Here is a 20,250-nt window from a genome sequence, read left to right on the forward strand (position 1 = left end):
AACTGCACTCGCCCAGGCAAGTGGAGAGTATTGTATCACGTTCCTGACTTGTGCCTTGTAAATGCTTTGGGGGGGGGGCGGGGGTGGGGGGGTGGTCAGAATGCGAGTTACTCAGTTACTCGCTGCAGAATTCCCATCCATTATTATCCCATTGAATGTTAGGGAAACGATTAGATTTGGTCTTGTTGGAGACAGTCATTACTTGACACTTGTGTGGTCTGAATGTTACTTGTCGCTGATCTTCCAGTTATTCTGTTACCTTGGTTACATTGCCCTCAGAAACTCTGGATTATTTTATTACCATAAGCACAAGTGACCAAACTAAAATGTTTCAGGCCATCCCAGACATAACTAATTGCTTTGTCCATATCTCACCTCCTTCCTCATCTGTCGCAATCCTTACTTTAGACTTGCACGGTGCAGTCAATATTCAGCAGAAAGCCGCTTTGACTCATTGGGCTGAATTTTCCATTCCCTCGTCTTGGTCGTACCATCAGGAGAAAACGCTGGCTGGGTTCCCAAAACTGCTGGTGCCAAGATCCAGAGAGCAATTTTTGAGGATATGGCATATTAAGTAGCTACCTCTGGAAATCCTGTCCATTTAATAATGGAGACTGGAGGGACAATAGGAGGGACAATAGGTCAGCAGCCCCTTCGTCAGAGGTGAGAACTGCCAATGTATGTAGGTGGCCGAGTGGGCACCTTAAAATGGTGGCTCCCTCTGAAGACTTTTCAAAGGTTAAAGATGGGAAGCGTCCACAGCTGCCAGACAATCACTTTGGAGAGGGAGTCCCTTCACAGTAAAGCATACAGTTACCTCTCTGGTTCCCTGACAATCAGAGCTGTGATGAATGGAGTGAGGTGGGTTGTGGGAGAGTGGGGGGGGCGGTGGTGTGTTTAGGGCGCAACTCATTTCAATGAGGCATCAATGGCTCCCCTACTTTGCCACTGAATGGCTGCCTCCATTCATTGGCTGGTCTTTGGCCTCAGTGCTGGGCTTGCCTGCCGCCTGGAAAATTATAGCCCTTGGTCCTGCTTCCTCATCCCATCGAAAGTTCAACCCATTTTGTGCTGACCCCAGAGACAGCCCAGGTTATCGAGGTACTCAGATTAATTGGATTATCGCGGCACTCGCACAGCCCAGGGCGTATGCATAAATGGGCCTTTTTTCTGATTGGCAGAATGTGACGATGGAGTCCCTCGGGGGTCTGTGCTGGGACCTCAACTTTTTACGATTTTTTATCAATGACTTAGATGAAGGGAGTGAAGGCATGCTGGCTAAATTTGCAGATGACACAAAGATAGATAGGAAAGTATAGTCTTTTGGTAGTACAGAATTTGAATATTGCTGAAAAAGAGACAATCAGGGTCAGGCTGTCTGATTTAAATTTCAAACGATGCTTGGCAGTTAACTGTCGGTCACCATCACAGGTGCATTTTTCATGGCCACACCTCTATCAATCAGAATCCACTTGCCAACCAATCAACACTCTCTTCACATACAGTATAAATTGTTGTTTTCTCCTTATGTTGGGATTCTCGCTAAGTGCCTCTATGAGTGCAAGATGAAAAGCTTCAACATGTCTCTTGCTTCAGGAATACGGAAGTATGTTGTGAAGAGCACATAAGGAGGTTGTGGATGGATATAGATAGGTTGATCCATCTGGCGGATGGAGTAAAATATAGGAAAATATGAAGTTATTCACTTTGGCAGGGAGAACACAAAAGCAGAGTATTACTTTAATGGAGAACAGCTGCAGAATTCCGAGATACAGAGGGATCTGGGTGTTCCAGTGCATGAGTCACAAAAGTTAGTATGTAGGTACAGCAAGTATTTAAGAAGGCTAATGGATGCTATCCTTTATGACAAGAGGGACTGAACTTCAAAGTAAGGATGTTATGCTTCAGTTATACAGGGCTAGGTGAGACCGCACCTCGAATATTGTGTGCGGTTTTAACCTTATTTAAGGAAGGATGGAATTCATTGAAGGCTGTTCAGAGAAGGTTTACTAGATTGATACCTGGAATGAGTGGGTTGTCTTATGAGGAAAGGTTGGACAAGCTGGGCTTGTTTCCACTGGAGTCTAGGAGAGTGAGGGGTAATTTGATTGAAGTAAACAAGATCCTGAATGGCCTTGACAAGGTGGATGTGGAAAGGATGTTTCCTCTTGTGGGTGAGTTCAGAACTAGGGGGTGCACTGTTTTAAAATTAGGGGTCACCCCTTTTAGGGCAGAGATGAGGAGGATTTTTTTCTCTCAGGGAGTTATCCTGCTTTGGAACTCTCAGCCTCAGAAGGCGGTGGAGGTGGGGTCATTGAATATTTTTAAGGCGGAAGTAGATGGATTCTTGTTAGGCAAGGGAATCAAAGGTTAGCGGTGGTATTTGGGAATGTAGAATTCAAAACACAAACAAACCAGCCATGATCTTATTGAATGGCGGAGCAGGCTCAAGGGGCCAAATAGCCAACTTCTGCTCCTATTTCATATGTTCAGATTATTGATGTACTGGGGTAGTTTGAGGTTTTGTTCCCACCTGCATTCATCTCAACCTGACAACTCACTCCAGGAACTGAGTGGGGCCAGGAATAACAATTAGGATCAGAGCAGGTTCAAGCTAACAAGGGATGATGCTGAATTGCAGCTACTCCCCATAAATCTGTTGCTTTGTGTTTAAATGTTGGCATTGTACTCACCCTCTCCATGACCCACACACAAGGTCTGTTTTGAATAAATAGCTAGATGTTTTCTAATCAGTCCAATTTGAGGAATATTTCACTTTTCCAAGCAGATTACTTCTGAACAAGACAATTTGATTTCCCTCATCATTCAGCACATGACAATTCAGGGACAACCATGACTTTCAATATGATCGTTCTACAGGTGATCTGCTTGATCATAAAACACACCTCTGGAATTCTATGTCTCTATACTTTATAATCATCTTGAACACCACACTCTCAGGCAGTGCATTTCCGATCTGAACCACTTGCTGTGTTAAAAAAAAAATGTTCCTCATTACACCTTTGGTTCTTTCACCAATCACCTTAAATCGATGTCCTCTGGCCGGCAGTAGCCCCCTCAAATGATCCAGGGTCAATGGGAACTAAGGGCTGTTGTACTGTACTGTGAGCTCTAGCATTGAGGAGCAGGCTCGAGGGGCTGAGTGGCCTACTCCTGCTCCTAGTTCGTATGTTTGTAATTGTCATCCTCAGTTTCATTTTGAAGGATGGAACAAAGGTTTTCACATGTTTCCAGAGTGAAATGATGCCTCCTAAGAAACAATTGCGAGAAAATGTTGAAGAAAGAGTCTCTTGGTTTCAGCTCAGCTATTGCTGAAGCCTCATCCATGCCTTTGTTACCTCTAGACCTGACAGTTCCAGCACTCTGCTGGCCAGCCTCCCATCTTCCACTCTCCAGAAACTTGCATGACTCCAAATCTCTGCTGCCCATACCCTTACTCGCATTGAGTCCCATTCACTATGTCCCATCATCCCTGTACTTGTTGACCTTGGTTCCCAGTCCAGCAACTCAACTTTTTTCTAACCTTGCATCCTTGGTTTAAAATTCCTCCCTATCTCTTGTAACCTCTTTCAGCCCCACAACCCTTGGAGATAACCAATTCTGGCCCCTTGACCATCCCCTATTTTAATCGCTTCATCTTTGGTGTCTGCACTTTTTGAGGCTTCACCTTCAGCTGCCTAGGCCCGAAACTCTGGCATTCTCTCCCTAAGCCTCTCTACTCCACTTTCCTCCATTAAGACACTTCTTAAAACTTACCTCTGACCAATCTTTTGGTTTTCTGTCCCAATATCTCCATATGTGGCCTGGTGTCAGATTTTGTTGACAGCCACTCCTCTGAAGCACCTCAGGACACTTTTACAGCACTTAAGGCAGTATATAAATAAATGTTATTGTTGCTGTTAGATGTTTCCTCATTCTCTGGTTTCGCTGGGTGCCCCTCACTCATTTTGCTCCTCATCTTCTGTTTAGAGTATAAAGTATGGGCCAAAGATCTGTTCCAAGATCTCTTTACTAATTTTTTTTATCCTTTCATGGGATGTGGCAATTGCTGGCAAGGCCACCATTTATTGCCCACCCTTAATTGCCCTTAAGAAGGTGAGGGGAAGCAGCTTTCTTGAATTGCTGCAGGTCCATCTGGAAACTGCAGCAGTTTGGTCCAACTGATTGGTTTACTAGGAAATTGAAATGGCCCCACCCTTTCAGAGTCACATGTAGGCCAGACCAGGTAAGGATGGCAGATTCCCTTCCCTAAAGGGCATTAGTGAATCAGATTTTTTTTTTCCTTATGACAATCAATGATATCTTCATAACACAACACCATTACTTAGCCCAGCTTTATAATTCCAGATTTATCAACTGAATTTAAATTCCACCAGCTGCCATGGTGGGATTTAAACCCCTGCCCCCAGAGAGCACTATCTGAGGCCTCTGAGTTACTGGTCCAGCAATATTACCACTCTGCCACCATCTCCCCTGCAATGCCCTGTGATACAGCCTCAACCTACCAAAGCTAAGTCCCCAGAAAATGCTCAGGATTTGGAACACAAGTTACAGAGCTGAAACCACCTGGGAGACTTGAATATTGCAACTTCCCTTTAAGAAATACAACTTAATTTAGTGGAATGTCAGAAAGGAAATAAGGTGAAGGAGAGCAAATGTCTGGGAGTAGGGATTATATAAATTACTGAAAGTGCTGGGGTTTGTTTCTTGAGGAACAGGATATAAAACACCAATGATCCCATGTTAAATTGATGCAGAGTTTTAGTTAAAACACACTTGGAAGATTGTGTGCAGGAGTGTAGTCTCCATACTACTAAAAATGACATTGAAGCACCAGAAGAAATACAGTGAAGATTTAAAAGGATTATCACCAAGATTGAGAGAATGCAGCTGGAATCCCCGTTTTAACATTTAACATTATTTTCTTCCACTCAGAGTTTCAGCTTTGACCATAAGACGTGAGAACATCGAGTCTGCTCCGCCATTCAATGAGATCATGGCTGATCTGATAATCCTCAACTCCACTTTCCTGCCTTTTCCCCATAACCCTTGATTCCCTTACTGATTAAAAATCTGTCCATCTCAGCCTTGAATATACTTAACTACCCAGCCTCTACAGCCCTCTGCGGTAAAGAATTCCACAGATTCACTACCCTCTGAGAGAAGAAATTCCTCCTCACCTCTGTTTTAAATGGATGCCCCCTTACTCTGAGATTACGCCCTCTGGCCCTAGACTCTCCCACAAAAGGAAACAACCTCTCAGCATCTACCCTGTCAAGCCCCCTCAGAATCTTATATGTTTCAATAAGGTCGCCTCTCATTCTTCTAAACTCCAATGAGTACAGGCCCAACCTACTCAACCTCTCTTCATAAGAAAATCCCTCGATACCTGGGTTCAACCTAGTGAACCTTCTTGGGCTGCCTCCAATGCCAGTACATCTTCCCTTAGATACAGGGACTAAAACCATTCACAATATTTCTAGGTGTGGTCTAACTAGTCCCTTGTAGTTTTAGCAAGACTTCCCTATTTTTATACTCCATTCCCTTTGAAATAAAGGCCAACATTCCATTTGTCTTCCCTGTTACCTGCTGAATTTGAAAGTTAGCTTTTTGTGATACATTAATGAGTCCCCCAAATCCCTCTGTTCTGCAGCTTTCTGCAGTCTTTCTCCATTTAAATAATATTCACCTCCTCTATTCTTCCTGCCAAAGTGCATTATCTCAATTTTCCACACATTATATTCCATCTGCCAAGTTTTTGCCCACTCACTTACCCTGTCTATATCCCTCTGTAGACTCTTTATGTCATCCTCATCACTTGCCTTCCCACCTATTTTTGTGTCATCCACAAACTTGGCGATAGTACATTCACTTCCCTCATCTAAGTCATTAATAAATATTGTAAATAATTGTGACCCAGCACTGATCCCTGTGGCTCTCCAATAGTTACAGGTTGCCAACATGAACACGCCCCCCTTATCCCAACTTCTATTAGTTAGCCAGTCCTCCATCCATGCTAATATACTACCCTCAACACCATGGACTTCTGTCTTATTAAATAGCCTTATGTGCATTACCTAATTGAATACCTTTTGGAAATCCAAATGTATTACATTTACTGGTTCCCCTTTGTCTATCCTCCTTGTTACCTCCTCAAATAATTCTAATAAATTTGTCAGACATGATTTCCCCTTCATGAAGCCATGCTGATCCTGCTTGATTATATTATGCATTCCTAAATGCTCTGCTATTACATCCTTTATAATACTCTAACCTTTTCCTAATGATGGATGTTAAGCTAACTGACCTGTTTTCTGTCTCCCTCCCTTTTTGAATAAGGGTGTCATATTGGCAGTTTTACAATCTTCTGGGGACTTTTCCAGAATCTAAGGATTCTTGGAAGAATACTATCAGTGCATCTATTATTTGTGCAGCTACTTCCTTTAATATCCTTGGATGCAACCCATCAGGTCCAGGGGACTTATCGGCCTTTAGCCCCATTAGCTTCAATCAAATCACCTTGGAACCAAAAGCAAGTAATAATATAGCAAAGTATTAAGCAGGAAGCAGAGGGCACTAGCCAATTACTTCTGCAACGAGTAACAGATAATAGGCCGCTGATTCAAGGAGCAAATATATTCTCACGTCATTACGGAAGAATTTGAGGAAAATGTGTGCAATACTTGGCTACGACTAAGATTAATCCTTCATCATAATTCCATCTTATCCCCTTGTGATGCATCATCCCCACTGAATGTTAAATACTCTACAGGAAGACGAACATTGTATTGTGCTCGAATCTGGACGAGTTTTACAAAATACACGTAATCTACACATTAGCAGTGCAGATGACAAATGACAAAAGAAACATCTGCAACATTATTTATGGAAAGTTTTAAAATTCCCTTCAATTCAGTTAATCAGATGCTAATTTACTAACGCTATCCCACTTTATTGGGGTGTGATACTGTAAAGGTCTCAATAAAAAATAGTTTGCATTGTTCCTGCTTGAGTGTAACAGAGCTGCACAAAGAGCTGAATTTTCAATGCAAAGCAAAACATTAATGCGGAAATGAATTGAAAATGGTAAAAATTCAATGCTTATAATTACAGAACAAACTGAAAGAGAACACAATGGATTTCATTAAATATTAATGCTAATTAGATTATATCATTTTACGGTAACAAACATATCTGCGTGGAACTGCTTTCATTCCTGGCAATATAAAAACGTCAGTTAGAATAAAGCTTATGTCAGGATAAAGCCTGCCTGAGAGCAGAATTTTAATCCATTTACCATGGATGTGAATGATCTCATATTCAATGAAGAACAGGATGTCTCCTGGTCAACAATTTTTCCTTAACCAACACCACCAGAGTCTGGTCATTCAATAAAGAGTGAAGGGGCACATGCCTGAAGCAGCACCAGGCATTCCTGAAAATGAGGTGTCAACCTGGTGAAGCTACAGCACAGGGCTGCTTGTGTGCCAAGCCACATAAGCAGCAAGTGATAGACAGGGGTAAACGATCCCACAGGTCGAAGGTCTGCAGTCCTGCCACACCCAGTCGTGAATGATAGCGGACAATTAAATAACTCACTGGAGGAGGATGCTCCATAAATATGCCCATCCTCAATGGTGGGGGAGCCCAGCGAATAAATGCAAAAGATAAGGCTGAAGCATACGCAACACTCTTCAGCCAGAAGTGCCGAGTGGATGATCCATCTCAGCCTCCTCCAAAGGTCCCCAACATCACAGATGCCAGTCTTCAGCCGATTCAGTGCACTCCACGTGATATCAAGAAATGGCTGAAGGCACTGGATACTACAAAGGCTATGGACCCTGACAATATTTTGCTAATAGTACTGAAGACTTGTGCTCCAGAACTTGCCGCACCCCTAGCCAAGTTGTTCCAGTACAACTACAACACTGGCATCTACCAATCTATGTGGAAAATTGCCCAGGTATGTCCTGTACACAAAAAGCAGGACAAATCCAACCCGGCCAAGTACCACCCCACTGGTCTTTTCTCGATCATCGGTAAAGTAATGGAAGTGTCATCAACAGTGTTCTCAAGTGGCACTTGCTAAGCAATAACCTGTCCATTGACACCTAGTTTGGGTTCCGCCAGGGCCACTCAGCTCCTGACCTCATTACAGCCTTGGTTCAAACATGGACAAAACAGCTGAACTCCCTGAGTGAGGTGAGAGTGACTGCCCTCAACATCAAGGCTGTATTTGACCGAATGTGACATCAAGGAGCCCCAGCAAAACTGGAATCAGTGGGAATCAGGGGAAAAACTCTCTGCTGGTTAAAGTCATGCCTAGCACAAAGAAATGTTGTGGGTGTTGGAGGTCAATCATCTCAGCTCCAGGACATCACTGCAGGAGTTCCTCAGGGTAGTGTCCTGGGCCCAACCATCTTCAGCTGCTTCATCAATGACCTTCCTTCCAGCATAAGGTCAGAAGTGGGAATGTTCGCTGATGATTGCACAATGTTCAGCACCATTCACAACTCCTCAGGTATTGAAGCAGTCCATGTCCAAATGCAGCAAGACCTGGACAATACCCAGGCTTGGGCTGACAAGTGGCAAGTGACATTCATGCCACACAAGTGCCAGGCAATGACCATCTCCAACAAGGGAGAATCTCACCATCGCCCCTTGATGTTCAATGGCATTACCATCATGGATCCCCCATTATCAATATCCTGAAGATTACCATTCACCAGAAACTGAACTGGACTAGCTATATAAATACTGTGGCTCCAAGAACAGGTCAGAGGCTAGGAGTTCTGTGGCAAGTAACTCACCTCCTAACTCCCCAAACATCTACAAGGCACAAGTCAGGAGTTTGATGGAATACTCCCCACTTGCCTGCAGCTCCAACAATATTGAAGAAGCTGGACAACATCCAGGACAATGCAGCCCGCTTGATTGGCACCACATCCATAAACATTCACTCCCTCCACCACCGACGCACAGTAGCAGCAGTGTGTACATCTACAAGGTGAACAGCAGGAACTCACCAAGGCTCCTTAAACAGCACCTTCCAAACCTACAACCACTACCATCTAGAAGGCCAAGGGCAGCAGACACATGGAAACAGCACCACCTGGAAGATCTCCTCCAAGTCACTCACCATTCTGACATGGAAATATATCACTGTCACTGGGTCAAAATCTTGGAACTCCCTCCCTAACAGCATTGTGAGTGTACCTACACCCCAGAGACTGCAGCGGTTCAAGAAGGCAGCTCACCCCCACCTTCCCAAGGGCAGTTAGGGATGGGCAATAAATGCTGGCCCAGCCAGTGACACCCACATCTTGTAAATGAATATAAAAGAAAAATTTATTCACTGTCTGTAGTACTTTGCTGAATACAAGTTAGCTGGTTTGCTTACCCACAGTGACTGATCCTCTAAAGTATTATAAAGTTTTTATGCAGGTGCAGTAAGTGATTAGGAAGGCAAATGGAATGTTGGCGTTTATTTCAATGTGAATCGAGTGTAAAACTAGTGTTGCTACAGCTCCACAGTTAGATCACATCTGTGTACAGTTTTGGTCTCCACGCTTAAGAAAATATACAGTTGCATTAGAAGCAATTCAGAGGTGGTTCACTCATCTGATTCACAGAATTACGCAAGTGTGGCAGTGCAGAAGGAGGCCATTTGACCCATTGTGTCTTGAAGAGATTATTTTATAAGGAAAGGTTGAGCAGGTTGGGCCTATATTGGAGTTTAGAAGAATGAGAGGCGATCTTATTGACATGTATAAGATCCTGAGGGGACTTGACATGGTGGATGCTGAGAGGGTATTCCCCCTAGCTGGTGAGTCTAGAACTAGAGGATACAGTTTAAAAATTCAGGGTCTCCATTTAAGACTGACATAAGAATTTTTTCTCTCAGAGGGTTGTAAGTCTGTAGAATTCTCTTCTCCAGAGAGCAGTGGAGGCTGGGTTATTGAAGATATTCAAGGCTGAGTTAGTTAGTTTAGACAAACGAGTCAAGAGTTATGGGTGATGGACAGGAGAGTGGAGTTGAGGCCACAATCAGATCTGCTGTGATCTTACTGAAAGGCAGGGAAAGCTCAAGGGGCCGAATGGCCTGCTCCTAATTCTTGTGTTCTTGTGTTCAATGATTATTGTTTGTAAAGTGCTTTGAGATATCTGAGCTTGTGATAATAGGAACATAGGAGCACAGAAGCTGGAGTAGGCCATTTGGCCCTTAAAGCCTGCTTCACCATTCAATAAGATCATGGCTGATCTGGTTATGGTTTCATCTCTACTTTCTTGTCCCCATAACCTTTGATTCACTTGCCCAACAAAAATCTGTCTAACTCTGCCTTTTTATAAATTTAGACTCATCCTCCAGTACTTTCTGGGGAAGAGAATTCCACACACCAACAACCCTTTGGGAGAAAATGTTTCACCTCATCTCTGTCTAAGGGTGAGAGCTCCTATTTTTAAACGATTTCTCCTAGTTTTAGTATCCCCCACAAGTGGAAACATCCTCTGGGTATTCACCCCATCAAATCCCCTCTGGATCTTATGTTTCAATAAGATCACCTCTTATTCTTCTAAATTCCAAAGGGTTTAGGCCTAACCTGTTCAACCTTTCTTCAAAAGACAACCCCTTCATCCCAGGAATGAGTCCAGCGAACCTTCTCTGTATTGTAAAGCACTTCTCTGTAAAGCAATTATTTTTTTTAAATAAGGAGACCAAAAGTGCAAACACTACTCCAGATGTGGTCTTACCAAGGCCCTGTGTGGCTGTAGTAAAACTTGCCCACTTTTATATTTAATTCCCCCAGCAATAACACCAACATTCCATTTACCTTCCTAATCACTTGCTGTACCTGCATACTAACTTTATGTGATTCATGTACCAGGACACCTAGATCCCTCTGTACCTCAATGTGCTAAGTTATATGCAAATATGCGACTTAGGAGCAGGAGTAGGCCACTTGGACCCTTGGGCCTGCTCCGCCATTTAAAAAGATCATGGCTGATCTGATTGTAACTTCAGATCCACATTCCCACCAACCTCCGACAACCTTTCATCCCATTGCTTATCAAGAATCTATCTGGCTCTGCCTTAAAAATATTCAAAGGTTCTGCTTCCACGACCTTTTGAGGAAGAGAGTTCCAAAGACTCACTACCCTCTGAAAGAAAAAAAATTCTCCTCATCTCTGTCCTAAATGGACGATCCCTTATTTTTAAACAGTGACCCCTAGTTCTAGATTCTGCCCCAAGAGAAAATATCTTCTCCATATCCACCCTGTAAAGACCCTTCATGATTTTATATGTTTCAATCAAGTTGCCTTAACTCTTGTAAACTCCAGCGGATACGGGCCTAACCTGTCCAATGTTCCCTCATAAGACAACACTCACAGTCTAGGTATTAGTCTGGCAAACCTTCTCTGAACTGCTTCTAACACATTTACATCCTTCCCCAAATACAGAGACCAATACTGTACACGGTCCTCCAGATGTGGTTTCGCTAGTGCCCTGTACAACTGAAGTATAACCACCCTACTTTTGTATTAACTTCCCCTCGCAGTAAACAATAACGTTCTATTAGCTTTCCTAATTATTTGCTGTATCTGCATGCCAACCTTTTCTTAATTCATGCACTAGGACACCCAGATCCCTCTGAATCTCAGCTCTGCAATCTCTCACCATTTAGATAATAAGTTTATTTTTTATTCTTCCTGCCAAAATGGACAATTTCACATTTTCCCACATTATACTCCATTTGCCAGATCTTTGCCCCCCACACTTAACTTATCTATGTCCCTTTGCAGTCTCCTTATGTTAATGCAAGTTGGGTCAAAAGTCAAATCTCTTGGCTCTTTTCTGCTTGTTTCTCATCCGCGTGTTTATAATTTGTTACTGGAAAACAGTGTTTGACTGGCTTTCAACAATGTTCACTGGCGCCTGCTCCTGATCTCCTGTCCCTATCCCTGAACACCTGGTCTTTCAATATCTTGTTTTACTCTGGGTTCCTAGATTTTGCTTTCTTTCTACTTTTTTCTTGTTCGTTCATGGGATGTGGGCATCATTGGCTAGGCCAGCATTTATTGCCCATCCCTAACTGCCCTTGCTCAGAGGGCATTTAAGAGTTGACCACATTTGCTGTGGGTCTGGAGCCACATGTAGGCCAGACCAGGTAAGGTTAGCCCATTTCCTTCCCTAAAGGACATTAGTGAACCAGATGGGTTTTTACAACAATCGGCAATGGTTTCTTGGTCATCATTAGACTTGTAATTCCAGATTTTTTTATTGAATTCAAATTTTAACATCTGCTGTGGTGGGTTCGAACCCTGGTCCCCATAGCATTATGCTGAGTTTCTAGAATACTAGTCCTAGCTACTCTGGTCCCTCACATCTGCTTGTCCTCAACGTTACCACCTGAATCTAATTCGTGCCTCTCGTTAACCCCCAGATACAACCACCACAATCTCCTGGGCAACCCTGTTCTTCCTTTGGCTCCCCAAAGTCACTGGGCTTTCAGGTATCATCTTAAACCAGCCCCTCAGTTGCTATTCAATCCTGGAATACCACCCTTCCTCTCTGAACCCAAACCTCAATGTTTCCCATTGATGATCGATGTCTGTACAGCTTACCTGCCCCTTGTTTACAAATTGAATTTCACCACACTACAAGAACACAAGAACGAGGAGCAGGGGGAAGTCATGTGGGCCCTCAAGCCTGCTCCGCCATTCAATCAGATCATGGCTGACCTGGGTTCGAATCCCACCATGGCAGACGGTGAAATTCGAATCCAATAAAAATCTGCAATTAAAAGTCTAATGATGACCATGAATCCATTGCCAATTGTTATAAAAACCCAGCTGGTTCGCTAATGTCCTTCAGGGGAGGAAATCTGCCATCCTTACCCGGCCTGTTCTACGTCTGACTCCAGACCCACAGCAATGTGGTTGACTCTTAAATGCCGTCTGAACAACGGCAAATAGGGATGGGCAATAAATGCTGGCCTAGCCACCGACGCTCACATCCAATGAATGGATTAAAGAAAGGACCTACCCCCGATAACTTTTCACTCCTTTGTTAGTCAAGAGTGTATCTACTGCTGCATTAAAGATATTAAACGACCCTGACTCCACCGCTCTATAGGGAAGAATGTTCCAAAGATTCACAATGCTTTGAGAGAAAAAAAATCTACCCATCTCCATCTTAAATGGGAAACACCCTTATTTTTATCCTGTGCCCCCTAGTTCTAGTCTCTCCCACAAGGGGAAACATCCTTTCAGCATCCACCCTGTCAAGTCCCCTCAGGATCTTGTATGTTTCAATAAGATCAGCTGTCAATCTTCTAAACTCCAATGAGTACAGGCCCAACCTACTCAAACGTTCCTCATAACAATAAACCCTCACCCCACCCGACATTCCAGAAATCAATCAAGTGAACGTTCTTTGAACTGCTTCTCATGTAATTATATTGTTTTTAAGCGAGGAGAGCAGAAGTGCTCAGAGTGCTCCACAGATTCCAATACTTCAGACTTAAATTCACATTCCCTTCTCCTTGTTCTCAGTTTAAAAGAGCAACAGCTTATTCTCTCTGCAAGTGTTAGTGTAATCCAGAACTCCCATGGTGTCCAATGAATTAATGGATACGGTGGGGGGGGGGGGGCGGGGTGGAGAGGCAAAGTCGAGGTGGAAGGTCAGTCATGGGGTGGGGATTTTTCAGTCCCGGCAGTGGCGGGGCGGGGGGGGGCGTCATGGTGGGCAGGGTGGGGAAAATACGGAGAAGTGCCGAAAGTCGGTCTCTAGACGACGTAAAAGTAGATCGCAATGTTCTGTCCCCGGCTTTCATAGCGTGTCATGTTGGGAACTGCATTTGAGTATCATGAATATTCATTAAAGAGGCAGCTCACTAGAATTCCCCCCCCCCACAACTCCAGATGGAATGGCCAATTAGGCCGGTGTGAATCACAACTGGAAATCAGTGATGTGCATGTTCATGGCCGGGCGTCCTTGGAGAGAGGGGGCACGCGGTGTGCTCCATAACCGGTGGGCACCGCGAGAGCTGGGGTGCACCTTTGACCCACCCCCACCCCCCCCCCGACCCAGAATCATGTCTTAGTTCGTGTTTGATAAATCTGCTTTGAGGTTTTGTTTTTAGTGGCAGTGTCCCCATAAAGGACTATCGCCGCCTTTGATTTTGTTAATTTTGTTTTAATTGTTCATTTGATATGGTCAGAAAGGGTATAAGTGGCATGCAACCGGCGAGCACCGCTTCACTTATGACATTGAGGTATGTTCACAGAATCTCACAGTGCAGAAGAGGCCCTTCAGCCCATTGAGTCTGCACCGATAGGTGAGAAACACCTGACCTACCTAACTAATCCCATTTACCAGCACTTGGCCCATAGCCTTGAATGTTATGACGTGCCGAGTGTTCATCCAGGTACTTCTTAAAGGATGTGAGGCAACCCGCCTCCACCACCCTCCCAGGCAGCGCATTCCAGACCGTCACCACCCTCTGGGTAAAAAGGTTTTTCCTCACATTCTCCCCTCACCCCCAAACCTCCTGCCCGTTCGCCTGCCTTTCATTGAGCTGCGCTCGAGGCTGCTCTCACTCAGTGTCAAGGCTGCGCAGGCAAGATAAGCGGGAGGGAACTCAAGGCTGGGGAGGTGGTGGTGGGGTGGTCAGAGCCAAGGCTTATCATGCGAGACCAGCAGAAAGGTGGGGAGGGGGGAGGTGGATGTGCGGTGGTGTTGGAAGGGACTGGAGACCAAAGGCTTGATTGGGGAGGCGGGGGGATGGTGAGGCAAGACAGAGGCAAAGGAAGGGGCTGGAGGGGCAAAGGCTCAAATGGTGGTGGGGAGGGGGGGGCGGTGGGGGGGGGGTGGGGGGCGGGGTGGGGTGGTGGGGGAGTGACTGGGGATGGGAGCACACGGACACATGAATGGGGGCGGGGGTGGTGGGAACTAGTTAGGGCCAGAAAGCAGAGACAGTCCTGGGCTGTTGTGCCACAAGTAGTCATGGCCACAAAGCATAGTCGGTCTGTGGATTTGCACAGCAATTTAGAGGGCAGGGTTTGGCACACCTGACCTGGACCCAGACCGGGGACGGAGGGGGCTTATGTCAATCCAGTGTCAGTTGCGGCCAGTATTGTTCCCAGTGTGTGGTCAGTCCCTTGATACTGGGCCACAGATGACACAGTCACAGTCAGCGAGGCATCTGCAGGCTGTAAATGGAGGAACAGGTAATGTTGAGGGGGGCATTCGATTTGATTGTCTCATGGGGTGGGGGTGTGGGGGGGGGTTACTGTAAGCCACAGTACAATGGGCCTTCACATGGGGGGGGGGTGCGGGGGCTCAGCTTTACATGGGGCATCGGGACATCAACCTTAAACAGTTCAGGGGGACGACAGGGATATCAACGACTGTAACGATGGGATCAAGGATTGGAGGGGAAGGAAAGAAAGTGATCGGAGAGAGGGAGACCGGAACATGGGCCAGAATGTTCGGCTCGGCGAGCGGGGTGGGTGGGGCCCGGTGGGTGGGGCCTGCTCACCGAGGTGTAAAATGACACGGGGTGACTGTGGGCGGGCGTCCCCATGTCACCGCGCGTCATTTAGATTTTCAGCTCGGTGGGCGCGCAGCTGAGTCCGCTGCGCAACCACTGATCTGTCAAAGGCCTGTTAAGGCCTGTTATAAACTAATTAGAACCAATAAACTGAGCTGCCCGTCCGACCTTAAGGTTGGCGGGAGAGGCCGGGAGCCCTGGCGGGCTTCGGAAAAAGCACCAAACCTCATCCACGGGCGGGATAAGGTTTCCTGAGGGTTTAAAAAATGTAATGACTGTCCCAACTCATGGGACAGTGTCACACGAGGGGTCATGTCAGGGAAGTTTTATTTTTGCCCCTTCGCCATTTGGAGCCAATCTCCCTGAGGCAGCACTTTGCACCCAATCGGGGGCGCCGATTGGAAGCGTGCCCGCTCCTGCACTTGCCCTCCCGACGGGGGGGGAGAATTCTTCCCATGTTGTGCATTCTGGCGAGAGTATCAATCCGACTGGGGCCATTGTAGGATTGGCTTCCAAAGACCCTTTGTCCTTCTCGTGGGAAATCCTGATTGTCAGAAGGAGTCAGCCGCAAAGGGTCCATGGGCCACCATGTCGAACCACTCTAAAACCTCTAAACCTTGCCGCTGGCAGTTTAAGATTTTAAAGGCCCCCCCCCCCCTCCCCCCACCAACAAAACGCTCTGAACATGAGTGCAATTTGTGGCTGCTGTTTAATCCACAGTATACAGCCTGACAGTGCCCTGGCAAAACTCAGTCAGATCCAAGTCCCTGTCTTCCTCTGTTGTTTTGGGGTGTGGGGGTGGGGGGGTTGGGGGGTGGTGGGCAGATGTGGGGAGGTGGTGGAGGGGGGGATCACGGGGGTTGGGTCCCATGCCGATGATCCAGAAAGCTGTACCTGCCGCTCCAAGGAACTCAGTGGGGGTGTAACGGCTGGGATGGAGGTGCCCCCATGGGCTCCACACTGACTCCCTAGTTAGCGACTGGAAGGTGACCATTGCCAGACTTATGTTCATTCATGTTTCTGTTCAAAGTGTCCGCAGAGACGAGCACCAGTGCCTCATGGGTGGAGAAGGCAACATGGCCTTCACCCTGGCAGTCAGACAACCATGAAGGACGAGGAGAAGGGCCCATCGCTGCCAGGCTGGGCTAAGGGAAGGGCCTCACACCCGGATAACCCGAAACTGAGGCTTTTATTTGATATATTCTTTCATGGGACATGGGCATCACTGGAAAAGCCAGCATTTGTTGCCCATGCCTCATTGTCTTTGAATGAGTGGCTTGCTAGACTGTTTCAGAGGGCAGCTCGGAGTCGACCATATTGCTGTGGGTTTGGAGTCACACGTAGGCCAGACCAGGGAAGGACGGCAGATTTCCTTCCCTAAAGGGAAACTGAGGCTGATGGAACCATTAGGCGGAGATGCCTAGCAAGACCAAGGGCGTACAGAAGATGCCTCTCATACCTCCAGATGAGCAAGAGACTGTGCTGTAGAGGCCCTCATATGTCTGGGGATGTGGTGTCTCATCTCTGCCACACATTGCCAGTGGCTCTGAAAGTGCTGGCCGCTCTGAACTTCTTCATGTGTGGCTCATTTCAGGGCTGCACTGGGGACCCCTGAGTGATTTCTCAAACATCTGCTCACAAATGCATTTGAGGGGTTATGGGTGCCCTATTTAGCAAGGCACACAATTACATCCAGTTCTCCTCAGATGAAGCCAGCCAGGCTGCCAGAGCAGCAGGCTTTGCAGCGATCTCTGGATTCCTACAGCTGCAGGATGCCGTCGGCTGCACACATGTGGCGTTAAGATCTCCCTGGCTGCAGCCACCTCAATTCATCAATAGGAAAGGCTTCCACTCTCTCAATGTGCAGCTGGTCTGCAACCACCAGAAGCAGATAATGCAGGTGTGTGTGAGATACCCTGAAAGCTCGGATGACTCGTACACCTTGAATCGCTCGCAGCCGCCACAGATCTTCAAGGGCCCTCAGCGTCTTCAGGGCAGGCTCCTCGGTGGCAAAGGCCTCCCACAAAAGACGTGATTGGTCACACCTGTTCATTGGCCACAAAGTACCTCAGAGGACAGGTATAACGCTGCTCGATCCACAACATGCTGATTGACCGAGCAGACTACTAGCTTCTTGAAGATGTGTTTTCGATGTCTAGACCAGTCAGACATGCTCTCCAGTAATTTCCCCAGAGGGCTTCTTGCATCATTGTGGCTTACTGTGCTCTATGCAACCTGCCATTCCAAAGAGGGGATGAGTTGCCAGATTGGAGAGATGGTGAAGCTGCACGTCTCCTCTGATGATGAGAATGTCGAGAGGGCTGAGCTCAATAAGGGCAAGGAAGTTGAGGCTCCAGAGGAAGAGGCCACAGCATGGGCCAGATGAAGTAGGCATGCACGTGACATACTTTTAGCCACCAGGTTCCAGAAGGATGTTGGACAACTAGCTCATAAAAGCCTCTTTCACCAGTGCCCTCCAGGCTGGGTCCACCTTACCACCTTGGTTAAGATCCTAATCAGGTCAATGCAGCACATCCATCTCAGAATGAGGAGTGACAATCTTAGTTCACGAAGTCCTCTTCCTTGTAAGGTACAGTAACCTGAGGAGCATGTAGCCTTTCTGTAATGGGATAATAACAGCAACATGGCATTTTGTGACCAGAGCTGAGATGGTGCAACCTCTTCAGGCATCTCACCAACCTTCCACTGCCTATGGCAGCCTTCAAGGTGCAGGAGCAGCATTGCAATCCTCAGTGCTCTCGTGGCAGTATGCCTGCAGTCTGGCAAGGTGCCTCAAGAAGGACAATCATCAATCAGCGGCTCATGCCTTCATGTGTGAGGTCAATTCTGAATCTGCACTGAGTTTTGTCTGCACAGGTAATCGTTCATACAAGGCAAGGGTTCAGGCCTCATCATCATACTCAGTCCCAGCATTAGATATATCTTCAGGACTCAGTCACCTGTAACTCTCAGTATTGGAACAGAGGCTGCACTCCAGCTCACCTTTCCGTGGACTGTCAAGCTTTCAGGAACAGCATAGTCTAATATCTATCAAGCACTCCTGACCATGGAGTCTCCCGGTGTCCCATGTTACCTGGCTGTGGCATTTGTGAACCCGAAAGAAAATGCTGATACTCCATCTGGACCTTAAGGACCCCAATCGCTGATAATAAAGAGCAGCATCCAACGTCTCGGAGACTCACTCTGATCCTATTTGACACCTCCACGTTTTCATTCCAACATTCTGACATATGCACACAGAACCCAGGCACAGCGGTACGATGGTAAGTTGCACATTATCACGTTGATTGACCATCTTAGAGCTGGCAGAGGGTTAATATGATGAGATGCTAGCCAGATCTTCTGGCCCAGCGCTGCATCCTCCTGTGACCAAGTCAGGCACCTGGGGCCCCTGCACACAACTCCCAGATTGTACAGTTTCGCAAGGCTCAACATGTGTCAGCAAAGCACATAGATCTAAATCATGGAGGTGGGAAAGTGGGGACTAATGTTGAGGTTCAGATCCACATGCAGGCATGAGATAATGCAGCCAAAGGCAGGAGCACATAAGAGCTCTGAGTTTGGGTTTATATGTAAAGCTCATTCAAGGCTTACATAAGGTGCATGGAGGCCAATGAAAGATGCACTGACTCTACGCGCATCGCCGTTCAATCCTGTAAGATCCACACTGAGCACTCGACAACGCAGAAGCATCAGGGGGGCTAAAGCAGACTCCAGGTTCAAAACCCGTGAGGCAACATTATATGAACCTCTGAAGTAGGCCTCTGAGATGCCTTGTCTAACCACAACTCTCTGAGAGGTAGAGGCTCCACTCATGTCGATACTGAGCAGAGAACAGTCAGGCACTGTAATGAGATGGATCGAGACACCACAGAGCCGAGGCAGATGATGGATCATCCGGCAGGAATGGGGGGAGCATCTGTGACACTTGACGGATCACAGAGTGCTCATCAAATAGAAGAGGCCTACACAACATGAGAAGTGGAATGAGTCAAAATCTATTTATATCTGTGCAAATTCTATACAGATTATACACACCTGTGCTACCTTGTGCTCTGAATATTTCTTTAACTTTCCTAACCCTGCCGCTAAGTCTGGGAGCTTTCCCGACATCCACAGCAGAGACGGAGGCAGCCTGCTGACTTCTACGCCCTGTTGTCTGCGATGACTTTGGCGGGTGTCCTCTGGAGGGCCGAGGCCTAGAGGGCCCTGGCCTGCTTTGGATGTCCTGCTGTGGGGCATGTGCACCCTCCTCGGCCTGTGGAGCTGCAGTTGATGGGGTCACAAACAGAGAGGATTGGGATCAGCTGGACACTCTCAGGGTCACCTGGGTGGATGGCAAGAGGGTGTCCAGCTGATGGCTCTCCTCCCTTTGGGTGCCTGAGGGCCCCTACCTGACTCCTTGAGGAGAAGGGGCTCCTGGAGGAAAGTCGTTGCCCCCATCCCTCTCTCGCCTAGCCACTGATGGATTCCACCTAGAGTGTTGGAGTGCAGATCAGGGGCAATGCCCTGGATAAAGGTCTCCATGGTGGTTGCCATCCTACCAGTGTTGACCTTGGTGTGCTGGCATGTTGGCACAATGACAACAAACTGAACATGGATGGACTCCTCCATGGCCTGCTGCAACCTGGTGATGGTGTCTGACAACCCTGCC

Source organism: Carcharodon carcharias, chromosome 6, assembly GCF_017639515.1.
Source record: "Carcharodon carcharias isolate sCarCar2 chromosome 6, sCarCar2.pri, whole genome shotgun sequence".
Lineage (NCBI taxonomy): Eukaryota > Metazoa > Chordata > Chondrichthyes > Lamniformes > Lamnidae > Carcharodon > Carcharodon carcharias.